Source organism: Trichoplusia ni, chromosome 10 (assembly GCF_003590095.1).
Source record: "Trichoplusia ni isolate ovarian cell line Hi5 chromosome 10, tn1, whole genome shotgun sequence".
NCBI classification, from domain to species: Eukaryota; Metazoa; Arthropoda; class Insecta; order Lepidoptera; family Noctuidae; genus Trichoplusia; species Trichoplusia ni.
The window spans coordinates 967,607-984,872 of NC_039487.1; the positions used below are offsets into that span (position 1 = coordinate 967,607).

The 17,266-nt window shown below is 32.0% G+C and overlaps 1 protein-coding gene across 2 annotated transcripts in view; it reads right to left on the reverse strand.

The window, feature by feature from the left end:
* The window catches only part of LOC113498364, a 584,256-nt gene that overhangs the window by 16,074 nt on the left and 550,916 nt on the right, over positions 1 to 17,266 (reverse strand). The window lies entirely within an intron of this gene.

Consider the following 17,266-nt stretch of genomic DNA (forward strand, 5'->3'; position numbering starts at 1 on the left):
CATAGTAGATAATATAAAAAATGTAGGATCCTTTTTTTGTAATAAGTTAGGATTTTTTTTGGGGCCTTTACTTGCATTTAGACGTGATTTAATTTTATGTTATCACTAAAAATATGTAATATTGTATGTAGTACATGATACATTAAGTTCTGTTAATGTCATCGAATAATGACGTCACGAGCCTATCACGAGGCAACAGGATTTACGTGTTTAAATAGACTTAAAATAAAAAATATACCAAAGATGAAATTAATAACAAATATTAAAGCCTCCAAGAAAAATACTGATACAAGCAAGAAATTAATTAAATGTATTCATAAAATTAATTAAAACATTATTCAAATATCGTTTATAGCACAAAAAAACGCTGTAATAAATAGCGTTTAATTATATTATTAAAAATCTTTTTCGTAATAAAAGATGGCGGAAATTATCAATCAAATGTCACATTTGAATTAGGAACATTTGATTTTTGTAAATGGAATTCATTCTGTAACGTTCAATGTACTGTCAAAATCACACCATTTATGTTGAATGTTAAAGGAATATAAACTTTATCTATAAAGACATAAGGGTGAATGTTGGTATTGTATGTGACTACGTAACGTATTAATTTAAAATAGATCATTACCAGTGTACGATAGAATTTAACTCAACGTCGACGTCATTTCTGCATTCATGAATTAATTCTTATCTACTAACTTTGAAGATTACTTTTAGTTTAATCGAAAGAATGTCTAGAACGAGAAATGAAGGTTCAGAAAGGTTATTTGTTATTAGCGATTGTTTATAGCTTATCTATAGGTTAAAAATAAATTACATATTTGTTGATAAAAGTCTAACTGCATTAACCGTTACAACATTCCAATTTCAAACACAACACTTTTTTTTTAAATCGCGATAGAAGCACAAGAAAATAACTATACAGCCATATCGTATATCGTATCAAATTTAATTTATTTGCTGTTCTCACAGGTTATCGAATTTAGAGTTCACTGGAATGAGATAAAAGCCATTGTTCAAACGTCAGGTCAATAGTGTTTCATTACGATGTTTACTCTTTATAAAGTGAACTCTTTGTTCCGTGACCTACTTAATTAATTTAACGTCTTCTGGACCCACTTTTAAATTACGAACACGATTGTCTATGCTTTTACACTGATTTGTGACTGACGTAATGTCAAATTTTAAAAATAGAATGTGTTTTTGCCGTTTGTTCGAAATAAGAAGTTTTTGTGACTTGTAACGGAATTTTTTTAATAACTGTTTGTTATTATAAGTTCTTGAGGTGAATAAGTAAATGTTTATTTTGATAAGATAATAACATAGCGACGTACACACAGGTTTCGAGTTCGTCGACTCTTAAAGCCAATTTTGTCTACCGAAAACACAATTCAACCTTGAATTTATTATTGAAGAAAAAAATCGAGGCTAAGCGAATAAAAAAATATTCCAACACACAATATCCAATTGACACAGTACCAATCAAAAGCGTTCGTTCATGAATGTTAAAATATGTCAACGATCGGTCAAATTCAAAAGATGCCATTAACTCTTGCACAATTTGACAAGCAGTTGACACGGCAAGTTTTTCATCCATTCTTCGAGATTGAAAATAATGTGCCGTTACTACAAGCCCTATTCACCGCCCTCAATAACCGATTCGAAGTTTGAAACTTCGTAAATAGAATGGAGAAAGTAGTTCGTTTTTCAAATGCTTCTAACGGCTAATGGGGTTACATTCCATTTTTAAATTTGAAAAATGTATTGTTGTTTTTTTTTTATGGTGCGTAATGAGGTTATGTTGTGGCATAGACAATAACGCTACTGTTTTTAATCTTTTTGTTGAGAATCTATTTTTGTTTGAGTATTTGTGCGTTCGTACTGGCCTAGTAACCTAAGATTAATTATCGGTATGTGATCTTTGATCTCGCAATCACGTTACGAGGAGAGTCAATTTACTGTATCGAAGACAGAAAACACTTTGTCTTGATCATACTTAGTATAATATTATAATAAACCATATTATTGTATTGTACATTCTATAAAAAATAATACATTCTATTAAATTATATCAATCAGCATCTCTAAATTACAGTGGCAATAGACAGGAAACAGCTATTGAGAATAGACAAAATTAAGAATCTTTTGCATAGATAAAAAATATAAATCCAATGCCATTTTATACACGACCACTTATTATTCGGGCAGCTATTATTAACGTGTGAATACAGATAAAAAGCGCTAAACACGAATCTCTTGATAATGCACTTTTTGTTAGAAACCTTTTTGCTGTCAAATTTTGATGAGAATTTTGTAAATGTGTTTTTTATTTGTTGGTTGTTTAAATAATTAATTGTTCAAGTAACAAAATAATAGTCGGTATTTTTATATTTTTATAAGCTCTCTTGAGGGAGACAAGTAGAAGATTAGGAAAGGGATTTGCCCAGCTATGGGAAACATTACGGGCTACTAAGATACGAAAAATAACAGTTATTACATGTAAAAAAAACATAATATAAAATCAATTTCAAGTTATTCAAAGCTACACAGTAACCAATACATTTCCTTACACAAAGCCTCTTTTTTCATCAAGCCTCTAAATAACGATAACAATTTACGCCAATTACAAGGAACCCTAAACCAAATTACCGAAGCCAAATCAATAAAAACTATAATAGCAGGTGATTCAGAATGCGGTTTTGATCTGACTCACTAGCAGTAGGCGTGATGATTCAATTATCAATGCACTTTTTTCCTTAAATAAAAACTGGATTTAAGGAATCAAATTATATTGAATGACGCCTATAATTATAGAGAATGATAAGAGAATTATGTAGGTAACTGTTCTTAAAAACAGAAAACCAGAAATCTTTCTGTGATGAGCATGAACGTTTGATTTGCTTCTTTTATCTATAATACTAGCTGACCCAGCAAACGTTGTTTTGTCGAATACTTTTTTTTCTAGTTGTATGTTTTTGTAATGTCACATTAAATTTTTTTTTTTTTTAAATGTGAGCAACCCTTATCACTTATGGTTATGAAAAATAAACAGTAGCGGATTCTCAGACCTACTGAATACGCATATAAAATTTGGTAAAAATCGGTTAAGCCGTTTCGGAGGAGTACAGTAACTAACATCGTGACTCGGGAATTTTATATATTAGAGAAGATATGTAAGTATGTCTTTAGGAATATATAGGAGTGATTAATTATCAGTTGTTAAGTTCTCATAATACAAGCTTTTCTTAGGTTGAGAATAGATGCCTTAAATGGCGTTGTGTGAAGGTTGAGCAATATTATATTATAATAAAATTATTAAGTCTGGTAACAAACAGGAGTTTTATTAAGCCTGGGCAACACTGAATATAAAAAAATAATATTCTCAAAACGTGTTAAAGTAACAATGGGATATAAAAATAAATGCTAACATAAAACTCTAATTACCAAAAAGACTAATACCAAGGCGATACTGGAACAATTAAAACAGCGTAATTTTTATCTTTTTCTAAAATGGCGTAAAAATAATCGTTTTCGAAGCACGTATTCCAAATTCCCTTAAGCGTAATAGCTTTCTTCGGCAGTACCTTCCCAAATTAAAGTTTAACATGATTACAAATTCCAAATTAATAAATTCTGGGGTATAACTGCCGAGTTACGGCCGGGATGGCGGAAACCCCGCAAATTGGGAATACTCTGGTGTATATTTAATTTTGATGCCTGGAGATGATCTTCAGTGAGTTTTATTTTTTTATTTTCTACCTCCAGTTACAATGCGATTTTATTTCTCCATTTGTGAGTAGAGGGTATTACACAATTACTGAGTGGAATTTGTATAAAAACTACCCTCACATAAAATTTTACAATGCTGTCTTCGTAATGTCGGGTAATGACAAGGCTTGTTTTCTTACTTCCAATGTCTAATCTTGAACCTTATTTTTAAGGGTAACATTTCCGAAGGGCAAACATGGAACCCGCTGTCTGTCTGAATGTCTGTCAGTCTGGTGACAGCCGTATTAACCGTGATCTCATGTACTGTAATAGCTATACAGTTGAAATTTGCCGGTGAATCGAAAGATGACAGTGTTTATCTATTGCCGCTATACTAACAAAGAAAAAAACCTGGGAAAATGGAAGTGAAGTAATGGTTGGCACGGTTATAAATTTGATGGGTTAAAAAGATTATTCAACACGGAACACTCTTTTTTATTAATAGTCACTACGAGATTACATATAAGACACATTTCTTCAAGCTCCAACGCTGATTAAATCGCCCCATGTACAAGTGGAAGTGACAAATCAAAGTCACGTCACTTGTCAAATAGAAATATAAGGGATATTTGACGTTTTCTATTCGTGACTATGCTGAAGGGACTCTGGAGAAGTAATTATGGATAGCCATAACCACGCCAACCCCTCTGAGCGCGATGTGTCATGGGTTCGATCCCCGCGTAGGACAATCATTTGTGTTATCCACGAATGGTCCTGAGTCTGGGTGTCTTTGTGCATGTGACTTGACTGTATAATTAACATTTTTTTTACTCTTCTTCTCAAACTGAATACGGTAGCATACAATCCGTATCAGACTATTTGCGGCAATTAAAAACGCATGTAATTTTTTCAAAAAAACGTTTAATACGATTTCCATTATAATTGCTCAAAAATTGCCATTCCAAAAAGCGCTTTTGACGTAGAAGAAATGCTAGCAGCCTAGCACTACCTCTATAGTTTGCAAGGCTTTTCAAGGAGAGCGGCCAAGCATTCAACATGTGAGCTAAAGAAAATGGTCTTATAACGAAGCAAGAAAACAATGAAAATCAAGTTAATATTAACAGAACCTATTGTACTTTCCGTTGATGATTTTATAAAGCTTTGTTCTCCGTTTTAAATAGAATTGCTTGAGAGTTGAGCATTTTCTTTCCCTTGCAAGGCAGGGAGGTCAGAAGGTCCTTTCGAACTAGGTTAAGCGGTGTTGCGAAGTTTATACGTATTTGGAGTACTGACAAGTTTTGTTTTTAGGTCAGATGTAATGTGTGTTTGATTGCAGACGTTTTGTTACATGAATGTTGGTGTATGTTTTGTATAATGGTAAGGTACCTTTCAGTCGTATTGTTGGATTTGTGATGTTAAATAGTCATATTGTGGAAACGAGATAGCTCATTACGTAGCGAAGAGTCTGTCTTTCTCTTCCATAATTGTAATTATATTACTCCTAGAGTTAGTTGTCTGTCTACCTTTTGTACCTGCATTGCTTATATTATAAAAGACTAGCTGACCCAGCAAACGTTGTTTTGCCGATTTTTTTTTTCTAGTTGTATGTATTTTTAATGCTACATTATAAAAAAAAAATCGCCCAAAAAATAAAATATTTTTTTTTAGTGTGAGCAACCCTTAACACTTATCGGTATGAAAAATAGATGTTGTTCTATCCTCAGACCTACCCAACATATATACAAAATTTCATAAAAATCGGTTGAGCCGTTTAGGAGGAGTACGGTAACTAACATCGTGACACGGGAATTTTATAGATTAGAAGAAGATAAAGTTTTCAATTTCATTGGTTAGAATATTTGATATTAATTTACGTAATTATGTTTACCTTACTAAGGGCCGATTTTTCAATCTTTCGATAACTTTTATCTGAGGAATAAATATGGCCGTTTGACATTCTATACAAAGGCTGTCAAAACGTCAAATATATTCGTCGAATAAAAGTTATCTGCATTGAAAAATCAGCCCTAATGCTCATTTTTAACACGTTATACTTAACTTTTAATTAATCAACTTTAGAACAAAATACAGTTTATTCGATTCTTGTAACGATTTGTATTTCTGTTCTCACTTTATAGCGGAACTTTCGTTGGTTTACATTATCCTATATTACATGAGGTCGTCTAGAAATTCTTGTACATATGTTAAAAGGTATTATGTACATTAAATATTATGAGAGAATTACTTTTAATATGTGCTATCAATTTGAGGGTTCCAAGGCTTGTATATGTATTGTTTGTGATGTTACGATGGAGTATTTAAGTCTTCATAAATGTTTTTACTTAACATGCGTAGGTAGGGATGGTTCTTTCTTCTAACTGAGAATTATATTATAGTGCATACATTATAAAGAATCAACTAGCCTCTCTCAGTATGTAAATTTAGGAGGATAATACATGTTAGTTTTGTAAGTTGAAAATGTTTTGAATTTTAAGCAAAAAGACGATGGAAAGAACTCATATAATTTGGATTTTTATAACGAGTTTCCAAAAACATAAGTATTAATTACGACGTGTCGCTGATGCAAACCCCGCGTAGGACAAGCATGTGTGATCCACGAATCCTTGTTCTGAGTCTGGATGCCGTGTGCTTGAAATTTTATGAAACCCTCCGCGACATAAAGATTAAACTCCTTAGTACGAGAGTAGTTTAAAAAGAATCATTTCTACTACAGAGTTCTACTCAAATACGGAATATACAGTAACAACTTCAAACCCGTATGACTTGAAAACCCAATAACGAAACGGATACCGCCCAAATAATATTAAAACGCACACACACATCAATCGTAAACGAGAACGCGTCAAAACGTAAAAAAAAGACACGACTAGTGCGGGCATAAAAACCGGAACACTCCAATTAATAGCGGGCCGTCTCGCAATTGTGCCGACATTAATCGAAAACAAATGGTTAAAATTCACTGGTTCATGAAACAGATACAGTTGTCCCTTGCAATGAATCATTCGTAGGGGTGGGAAAACCGTCTATTTCCAACATATATGACAGGATAAGTTATGGCGTCTTAGTTTAAGATTAGATATTAGGTGTGTGTTTAAGCGGCCTTTTTTTTCGTTTGAAGATTTGTCGCTTTTTTTCTTGTGACGTATATTATTAATGCTGTCGTATAAATACTTTGCTAGTCTTAAAGTATCCTTCACCCTATCACCGTTAAATATTAAATTAGTTCTCTGTTGTTTCTTTTTCCGTGCACAAAATATCAAGGGCAAAAGTCTAGACTAAGTGCGGAATTTTCAAATCAATCTTTTTGTAAATCGTATTATGAAAAATAAAGGGCGCAGGTACCAGTCGGAATGGTTATTAAATACTCAGATGAAACTCAAAGGGCCTGTCTAGGGCATTCAAAGGTATACACATGAGGAATTCTGTATTTCAGTCTAAGAAGTAAAACGTCCCTGATCACAGATTACTGAGAATTTCAATGTACAGTCAGCAAAGAAGGTCGGCGAAGGAAAATATTAAAAATATTAAAAATGTAAAAAAATCTTCAATTGCGAACCAGACTGAGGAACCGGCAATGAAGGTGCCGTATAAATAAGTTAAAAAAAACTTGTCTATTACTATTAGTGACTGATCAAATTTATGACCGTACCAAGCGTTCCCTAACCTCCATTCCTATTTTTCTTCCTTTGTGTCCGCAAAAGTCTGAAACGGGCAGACAAATCTCGGCTAGATAGATGGATAGTTAGTTGAGTCTTGATAATTGAGATCCGTTTTTACCTGATGGTTACGGGACCCTAAAAACATCTATTATGTGAGAGGTTCTGTAAGATTTTAAGAAACCTAGTGTTTGCTACGTTGTTGTCCACTCAATATTAAATGATTCAATTTTATCAAGGAGTATTTATTCGAAACCTTTTTTGCTGACTGTACGTTGAATAATTTTGACGAAATCGGAATATAATATTGAGAAAGTTTGGTGCCTATGTTTCCTAGTCACCTATTATTTTTTAAATAAGTATATACATTATTACAAGGAAAGATATACAAACAAGTGTAATAATAATAATAATAATGGTTTATTTGTTTAGCATAATATTTATAGTGGTAGGTATGTTTGGATCACTGGAGCAGAGAGGTAAAATCAAAGCCAGCGGATCCGCGGGCAAATTTAAGCATGTACTATGAATACACAGAATTTTTTATCGCGTTTTTATTCGCGAGCAAAGACTATTAGATACAATAAATACACATTAAGAATTAAATACATTGGCTTAAACTAATTATAAAGAGAAAATTGTTAAAGAAATACTTGGAAAGAGAAGCTACTTCGAATAATTGTCTCCCATACATAAACAACTTTACTCTAATTAAAAAATAACTCCCAAAATAACCTAGTTATATATTTATTAAATAAGGTAAGACAAAATAGATGTCTGTCTGGGAGATTCTAGACTGATTTATTAGTTACGTCTGCATTTTAGCCTAGATTTGCGCCTACAAACTTACTTACCAGACTTTTAACCTAATAATGTAGTTTGTTATTTATAAGCCTGGATTAAGTGCTAGCTTCATTATTGGGTTAATTATTTGCCACGTCTTTAGAAAGGCGAAATGTTAACACGAAAATAAGATTTTTAGAAAATAAAGTAAGAAATTTATATCTCAAAACAAATCTTATAAAAGCAGACACAGCTTGTTTGTACTTCACAATTATTTTTGTGCATATTATTCTAACAAAATTATTGAAATCTTTTCAAAATTTCAGCAAAAGAAATACTAAAATTCATGTTTTATAAAAATCTATTCAACTAAAATACATTCAAAAACATTGACTATACGTTCCCAAACATTTCACACAAATTAAATAACCCCCCACCATAGACAACACACAACCCTATTTTTAACTAACGCATAGAATTTAACCCTTCCGATGATGCGTTGGTCGACAATAACCCGAAACTGCGAATTCTCGAAAACACGACTCGTCCCAAAATTCACCCCATCTTGTCTTAGAATTTCGCGTGTGGACCTTAAAGTTAAGTAATTAACATTTGAGACGAATAATGAGTTTGTATGTTTGTATCTCGTATTGTTTAAATTTCACAGCGGTTTCTTGTTCAAAAACTTTTTGATGTTTATGTTAATTATATAAATGCTGCCTTCGGAATTATGTTTTTGCTTATCTAAGAGTCGTATTAAGTACACGAATATTGTTATTGGATATTTCTGTACGTTAAATGTGGTGTTTATAAAACAAAAACGAAATATGAAAGCTTTGAAAGCTCTCTAACAACCTCCTTAGTGGCGACCGCGACGGAACGTTAAACTCGAACAAATATGGTATTATAAATTTGATATTCACATAAAACACTTTATAACAATAAGGCCTCATTATATTCTGAAAACGAAACCAAACAATGAAGCCTAACAACCACGTGGTATAAAAAGTCCGGAGCTTCCGCTACTCGGCGACAGATGGCGCTACACTCTCACTCGAGATCCGCCCACGGCAGAAATAACAAAAAAGAAGAGCCTTGCAAACATTACATTTCTACGTAATAAGCTGTATTTTGTATTTCGCTTCCTTATTTATATAATTTTATTAGTCAAAACCAATATTATTTGATTCATACGAGTCGATCATCTCAAAATATACATCGACATGACATAATGGTATAAGAGTTAATAACGATTTGTTTTCCCCTTTTAAGGGGAGGGGGATAAGGAAATATTTTCCATCCCCCTTGGGGGGAATACATCATATTTCGTTACGTGTTACGTGATAGTGCGTATAACGATTCCTAAATAAAAGAGAGAATATTGACAGGTATTTTGCGTCGAAAGAAAATCTTTTGTACGCAAGAATGAACTCTTATCAGCCCTTTCCGAGTGTGAATAATCACGACGAAATACGTATAAAGGGTAGGTAGGTATGTTGAATATATTTTGAAAACGATGCCCATAAATGTACGATTACTATGTAAATAAACATTATAACGTTCGCCTAACATAGAAAAATAAATCTAGATTTCTTAAATTGAAAACTAATGTGTTAAGCAAAAAGGAATTTAAAAAAAGGAAATATTCTTGTTCCTTCTTCATTTAATGTTTTTGTCTAGCATTTATATGCCAGGATTATACTATATTCGTTGCCGTAAATGTAATGTTATATAACAAAAATTTAAGACAAAACAGTTAAGTTAAACCTTCTTCTAAAAATTCACTTTTCAGTTACAACAGAAATTTTTCAAAATAACCTTCTAGACGATTATACTATCAAACGAAATTGTTATAGTTTGTAATTTTTACTCAAAAATTACTTTCAGAAATTAATTTCGTCGGCAGTTCCGTTTTATCAACGCAAAGTTTGTGTTTAAAAATATAGTTTTTGTCCCTTGAGGGTGATCGGTATGTAAAATTAATTGGTTCACGAACGGCATTTTTGGGGGTACGAATGTGGGACAAAAATATGATTGCCCTTATAATAGTTTTGTTTTTAGTTAGGGGTCGCAGATAGTTATGGGGGAGGAAATATTATAAATGCATAGAGTTTGAGTCATTACAAGAATATGTTAGAACAAAATTGTTTTAGAGTTTTCAAATACCTTCTGTGAAAAGTTTTGATTTTCGCCCAACTATGTATGGATTAATTATTATTAATACTAAAAATTTATTTCAACAGATTAATTGTTTGTATTTTGTGTATAATAATATGAATGTTACATGTTTCTTATACCTAAGTTGAATATTATTCGCTTGCCATTTTCCCAGTTATTTTATTTGGGGTCCGTGCAACATGTCTTTTTCTTCCGTACCTCAGTGATAGTTACATATTAATAACCGTATTTAAATAGAAATATATTAATGCAACTTTTTCTTTTAATAAGTGATATACATACATCAAGCCTTTCTCCATTCTCATCAGAAATCTAATCAACTTTATACCGGCTTCAGCTTGTTGTCTTTAACAACATCTGCGGCTTAAACCGGGGCAGGTTAAACTTTAACTTAACGGTTAAAGTTTGAACTATTTTTGGACGAGGAAGTTAAAAGGGAAAGGGACTTTTAACAAAAAAAACTGAAGTGGCATTTACGGGTTAAGTTTTGAAATTTATTAGGATTTTTTTACTTTTATTCGTGTTGAGTTTTGTTATTTAAAAATAGTAGAAAAGTTATTCGGATTAGTGTTAAATTAAATAACTAAGTTTAGGCTGCGGGTCTGCTTGTCATTTTGATATCCGTTGTTTCTCTGAATTCGTCTGTAATTTTTTCATGTTTGTTACTTTACAACTTACTGGAGTCGGTTGTACGTTTTTGTGGTTCAAGGTTCAATTCTATTATTCTATTCATATAGACTCAACTGATATAGACTCACTGTCCGATTAATCGGACTGCCAATAGCTGTCAATTAGTTGAAATGATAAATTATCTCTAACAACAAATTCAAAAACATTTACCAATAAATTAAAAACATAACGTCGTGTTATGAAATTCTCGTCATATTTACTTGAATTTTGATGAGATCATAATTTTGAGAGGGATCGTATGTGTCTGTGTATTATGATAATTAGTTTAAAGTCGCGAAACAATACCACGACGTGAAACGCTATGTTACAACCGCAAAGACATGAGGGGAAGCAAAACCATTGCTTACCCTACTGCGGCAGAAGGAGGGTTAGGTTTGTGACAACAAAATATAAGAAAAAAAATATCCTGTTCAGAAATTGGTCTTTGATCGGTAGTGGAACATCCTTATCTATAGGATGTTATTGTATTGGTATATTATTATTAGTATTACTAAATAAAATCTGAAATCGCCAACTTATTTTTTACAAGCATGATAACCCATATTCAATCCTTTATAAAATGGATAGAGAATGTGCTATTATCCAAATAATATTAGAAACGCGAAGGTTTGTATTTATGGATGTTTGTTCCTCTTTCACGCAAAAACCACTGAACGGATTTAGACGAAACGTAGTTCATAGATAGTTTATAACCAGGATTAACACATAGGATAGTGGAATGTGATCATTTTTAGCGGGCAAGACCACGGGCAACAGCTAGTATACACATAAGGAAGGTGAAATCGACCACACAGAAGCAATTTTTTAACAAAAAGGAACTTTCCCAACTCATGTTTACTTTGATCAGTCAAAAATAAAAGGCAGTAAAAAGTTACCACGTAAAAATCACGTAATAAACAAGAGTTTTATGACTGAAAAGAATAACTAATACTATTTTACTATCTTGTCGAAGCTTAACTGACGGTTAATTTTAACCGCACGACTATAAATCAGGCTTAACCGGGAATTAATAGAGAGAAATAAGATTTATGTGTTTTTTTTTTAGATTTTGTATAGGCGGTGTATAGGCGCCATAGACAGAACCTATTGCTTTTCATAAAAAATATAGAATAAATTAAAAGACAAAGTTTTTTTTTCAGTATAATCAAGAAAGTATACGATTTTTTGAACATAAAATAAAAATGTACCTAACTCGATCTTGAATCGTAATTCAATGAGTCTGTTATGTTTAAATTAATTTGATTTCAAAAGAATATTTCAGTCGTTTTTAAAAACGTATAAATAACGACTTCTGAGAAATATTTTTTTGGAAAACAATGAACTTTCAATTTATTTGAGATTATTCTTGCTACAACAGATAGTTTAGTTAATTTCGCCGCTTGTGGGTATATAGAACTAGCTGTTGCCCGCGACTTCGTCCCCGTGGGTAGAAGATATACATAAGTTATGATTTATACCTGCCCTATTTTTTTTCACATTTTCCATTGTACCTATGTTCGCTCCTATTAATCGCAACGTGATGGTTTATAGCCTAAAGTCTTTGTCGATGAATGGTCTTTTCAACACAAAAAGAATTTTTCAATTTGAACCAGTAGTTCCTGAGATTAGCGCGTTCAAACAAACAAACTCTTCAGCTTTATATATTAGTAAGTATAGAGTATAGATATTACTTACCAGGAAAAAATATAAAGACGAAAGATTACAAGTATGTTTGTTTGTCACTTTGCCATCAAAACGGCTTGAGCTATTGCAATGAAATTTAGTATCCTGGATAGCTTAAGGTATGCTTTTTACCCAACTGCAGAAGGATGACATTGTTATTTAGTAAGCTTCTAATATATAAAATTCCCGTGTCACGATATTCGTTACCGTACTCCTCCGAAACGGCTTAACCGATTTTTACCAAATTTTATATTCAGTAGGTCTGAGAATCTACCAACATCTATTTTTCACACAAAAAAAAAATTTTTTGGACGAAATTTTTTGTTTTTTATTATGTGGAATAAAAAATACATACTACTAGAAATAATTTATTAGGCAAAACAACGTTTGCTGGGTCAGCTAGTCTAGTATCAATGTATATTTATCTATAGTTTCTAAAATTAAACAAATATATTGAATTCAATCAATTATTAATTATACCAAAAACAACATTTGACCCATTAATAAATATCATATTTTATATTAACAACATACAGATTGGGATGAAACGTGAAACACTAACACGGGTGTATATTCAATTTATTTAATTATTAAGTTTATAACATCACTGAATAAAACAATTAATGATAGCACTTTTATGTTTTGTAAATGCAAATACACACATAATCTATAATCTACTACTAATATATAAAGCTGAAGAGTTTGTTTGTTTGAACGCGCTAATCTCAGGAACTACTGGTTCAAATTGAAGAATTATAAATGGATTGAATAGACCATTCATCGAGGAAGGTTTTAGGCTATATACCATCACGCTGCGACTAATACGAGCGAAGATATAATGGAAAATGTGGAAAAAACAGGGCAGGTATAAAATATAACTTATATCTTCTAACCGCGCGGACGAAGTCGCGGGCAACAGCTAGTTCTGAATAGAATTACTAAGAATTCCCATTTATTATTCAACATACAAAATTCAAAATGTAGGCCAATATATCACGTGAAACAAACTACGAATGTTAGTTTTGACGTACATTACGTAACGTGAACAACACGTAGATTCACGTAGTATCTACGTCTTACAGAAATGTTTAGTTTATCTTGTTTACGTTAACGTAACGGGAGCGTGTGTTGCCATATGTTGTGGCGTGGTTTTAATACTGTTTCTTTAGATTTGTATACTTTTTTTGGACTTTCCATGAATTTTCTTAGATTTATGGCGCTTTGGAAGTTATTTAGGTTAAAAGATACTAGGTATTTTAAGTACATAGGTATATTATGCTTGTCTATAAATTAAAGATGAAGAATTTACTTGTATGTTTGTTTAAACTCAATAATCTTGGGGACCACTTACAAGTTGCATTTTGATTTTTTTTTGTTTAAATAACTCTTTTCTTTACCGATGATTTAAGGCTACAAGTTGTATTACATCACGCTATGAATAATAGTGACATTGTATTTAAAAGATTTAATCATTTTTGTATATTTTGGCTTTGGTATTGTTTAGAAAGAGTTCATTGTCATAACTACACAAATTAAGTATAATTTATTGTATGTGTTTATAAATAAAAGACTAAGATATTAATTCTACTATTACAAATGCGAAAATTGCCATACAATTTATTTGTTCCGTTTGCCTGTTGCCAAATATATTGATTATGTGAATTTTCGGCCTATTTTCCGTCGGGGAATAGGCAAGAGAGGCATAATTTTCTATTTCATGACGTTAACATGATCTATGGGAAGGGGGACGAAGTTTATTGCCCGTTATATTGGTATTTGTCAATTGTTTTTAGAAATCACAAATATTGCTTATAAGCTTTTGATTTTGCCATTTTTTTTCGATTTAATTATTATTTTGAGAATAGTTTAATAGTAGCCATTGCTTGTTTTTTTTTATGCCGCGTACAATGGTTTTATCATTTTTTCATCCTATTTTTTTTAACAGGTGAGTGTTGTTGTGACCTCAAACTAAAAGTAATTAGAAAAATGTTATTTTTATATCATCTATGTTTCTAATTGCCTAACATAACTTGTAGAATCGAAAAAAAAGAATAACTCGAAAATTACATTATTATTTCGCCAAATCAATTAAAAACCAGCCAGTTACAAACTTACCTAAACTAAACCATTTTAACCTGACATTTTATCTTCCACAAAATACCGCGAACAAAGCGAAATTTCTGCGTAAAACATTTAAAAAGGTATTCCGAAAGAATAGGGGCTAATTACTCATGAAAGAAAAAAAACTGTCAAAGTATGAGTCAGACTCGTATGCGTTGGATTCCGTACAACAAAAAGATTATTATGAAAGGGAGTTCCTTAATTATTTTTTTTAATTCAATTACTTTTATTGCTTAATGGTAAATAGGTGGTCAATTAATAAGTTAGTTTACAGCTCATTATGGACTCTGTCAGGCAAAGCAAAAGTGAAGTGAGAGAAGAGAAATACTCTAATTATTGCAACGTCTACAGAAATCTATTATCTGTCTAAATTTCGACTGTCTAACTACCATGGTTCATAAGATACAGCCTTCAATAGATGGACATAGCCTTCCGTTTTTACCCTGCGCGTACGGAACCCTAAAAACAGGTAGGCATAGGCATGCCTCACTGGGCAATGGTTAAAATTATACGTAATAACGTGAATTAGCATTGTGGCTTGTGACTTTTAACTGTCCGTTTAATTTTGCATGACTTTGGACCGCGTTAGAAACCCCTTTGGTCATTGTAAAAAACTTACGCCATAGCCGTTTGAATTTTAAAGCGTTGGTTGTGTGTTGGCTTGCGAATGAAGTACTTTTTAATATTTTTATATCAATATTCCGTTTTTAATTACATTCTTTGTTGGAGGCCATGAATAAATAAATAAACGTAAATGAATAACTAGGTATACTTTTGTGTAATGATATTTAATCATAATATACAAACACGAAACAGAATCTACTTTACCTAAATCATGTTATTTCATTAAATAAATAGTTAAGTACATTTCCGCAAACTTACTAGACAAAGCTCTATTACGAAGTCAGTCATAATAAATGTGTTTCAATTGTGCCACTACTGCAAAATAAACAAAGGAGAGATTATTTAGTTACTCCATTGAAATAAGCGAGGAAGTTTAGTTCCGCTACTCGACGATAGATGGCGCTGTGCGTCAACGAGCAGCGCTCGTACCGAAATATTCTTGAGATTTTATTTACTCAAATAATGTTTAATAAAGGGTGTCAAATTAAATTGTAAGGACAATAAAGTATTGTTTAATAAAATCTCGTATTAAAGGCACACGCCCAACAATATTAACGGAATCCGTTTTAACGAAAATGTAATTTGAAAACAGCAATTTAATTTTGCTGGCATTTTTTGTATCCAAATTACAGAGCACGGCGTTTAAAAAATAGCGATGAATGCTTTTAATAGCTTACTAATTAAGTCGATGAAGTAACGTATCGTTATCAGAATCATAAATAACATGATTTAACACAAACATGAACGCTCAAGAGGAAATAATCAACATTCTACTCATCAAAGAAATACTCAAAGCCAAGAAAACTCATTGACATATTACCACGTATAGAATAGAGTTGAATCACGAATCCGAAAGGGCTAAACATGGATCAAACTAAAAATATCGACCTTTTAAACTCAATACAGAGGAAAATAAAAAAGAAATGCCTAAGGAGCAGAATCGTGCTCTAAAGTCACGTCTTCCTAATTCCGTTCGCCACGGTTTGCTTGAACCACTTTCTAAAAAATATCTTTAAATTTTTATCCCTGATTTTATTGAAAATCTCATTGGATATCGAATGGGCTACGTATTGAATCTTAATGTTATTTATCTGTTACATTTTCGAGGGATTTTATTGAGTTTTGAAGCCGTCTTGACGTTCGGAATTAGCAAGAGTAGAAAGAAAATTATGGGGTTTGAGAGAAGGAAATTATAGCACTTCAGTTTTGTGGATGGATTATTTATACTTGTGTGGGTTTTGATTATATTTTTTGCCAATCTTAATGAAATTTGCATACAGTCATTACCGAAGAATTTTACTGAGATCGTCAATAATGTGGAGGTGCGTTTAAAAGATTACTAGAAGCTTGAAGATGTTACTTCAAATGGTTATAAAGATAATCACTGATAGAAGTCATGTTATCTAATGTCTCCACATCGGAATCCTTCTAGAAGAGTTACTTAACCTAATTGACGGATTAGATTTCCGAATCTCCATATAAAATAGAATCGGATCGAATCATTACTGGTCTTATAAAAGATACTTTATAGCAGTAATTTGGGGTGTAACAGGATAAGAAACATCAAAAGTTATTGACTACTAAAACTAGCTGAATGCCCTTAATTTCCTGAGGACAACAAATTGAAGGATCTCCACCAATTTTTATGATAAATGCTCGTAATAACATTACAAGAATGGCGAAGGCGTGGATTATGCTTTTTGGGGTAAGATTGGGTATTTTTATATATACTATCACACTTCTTATGGCTACTCTTGAATATAGTTATAATGCTTTAGTATTATTTATTCTGTTAAAGATGTTTCTCGAAAAAGATATCG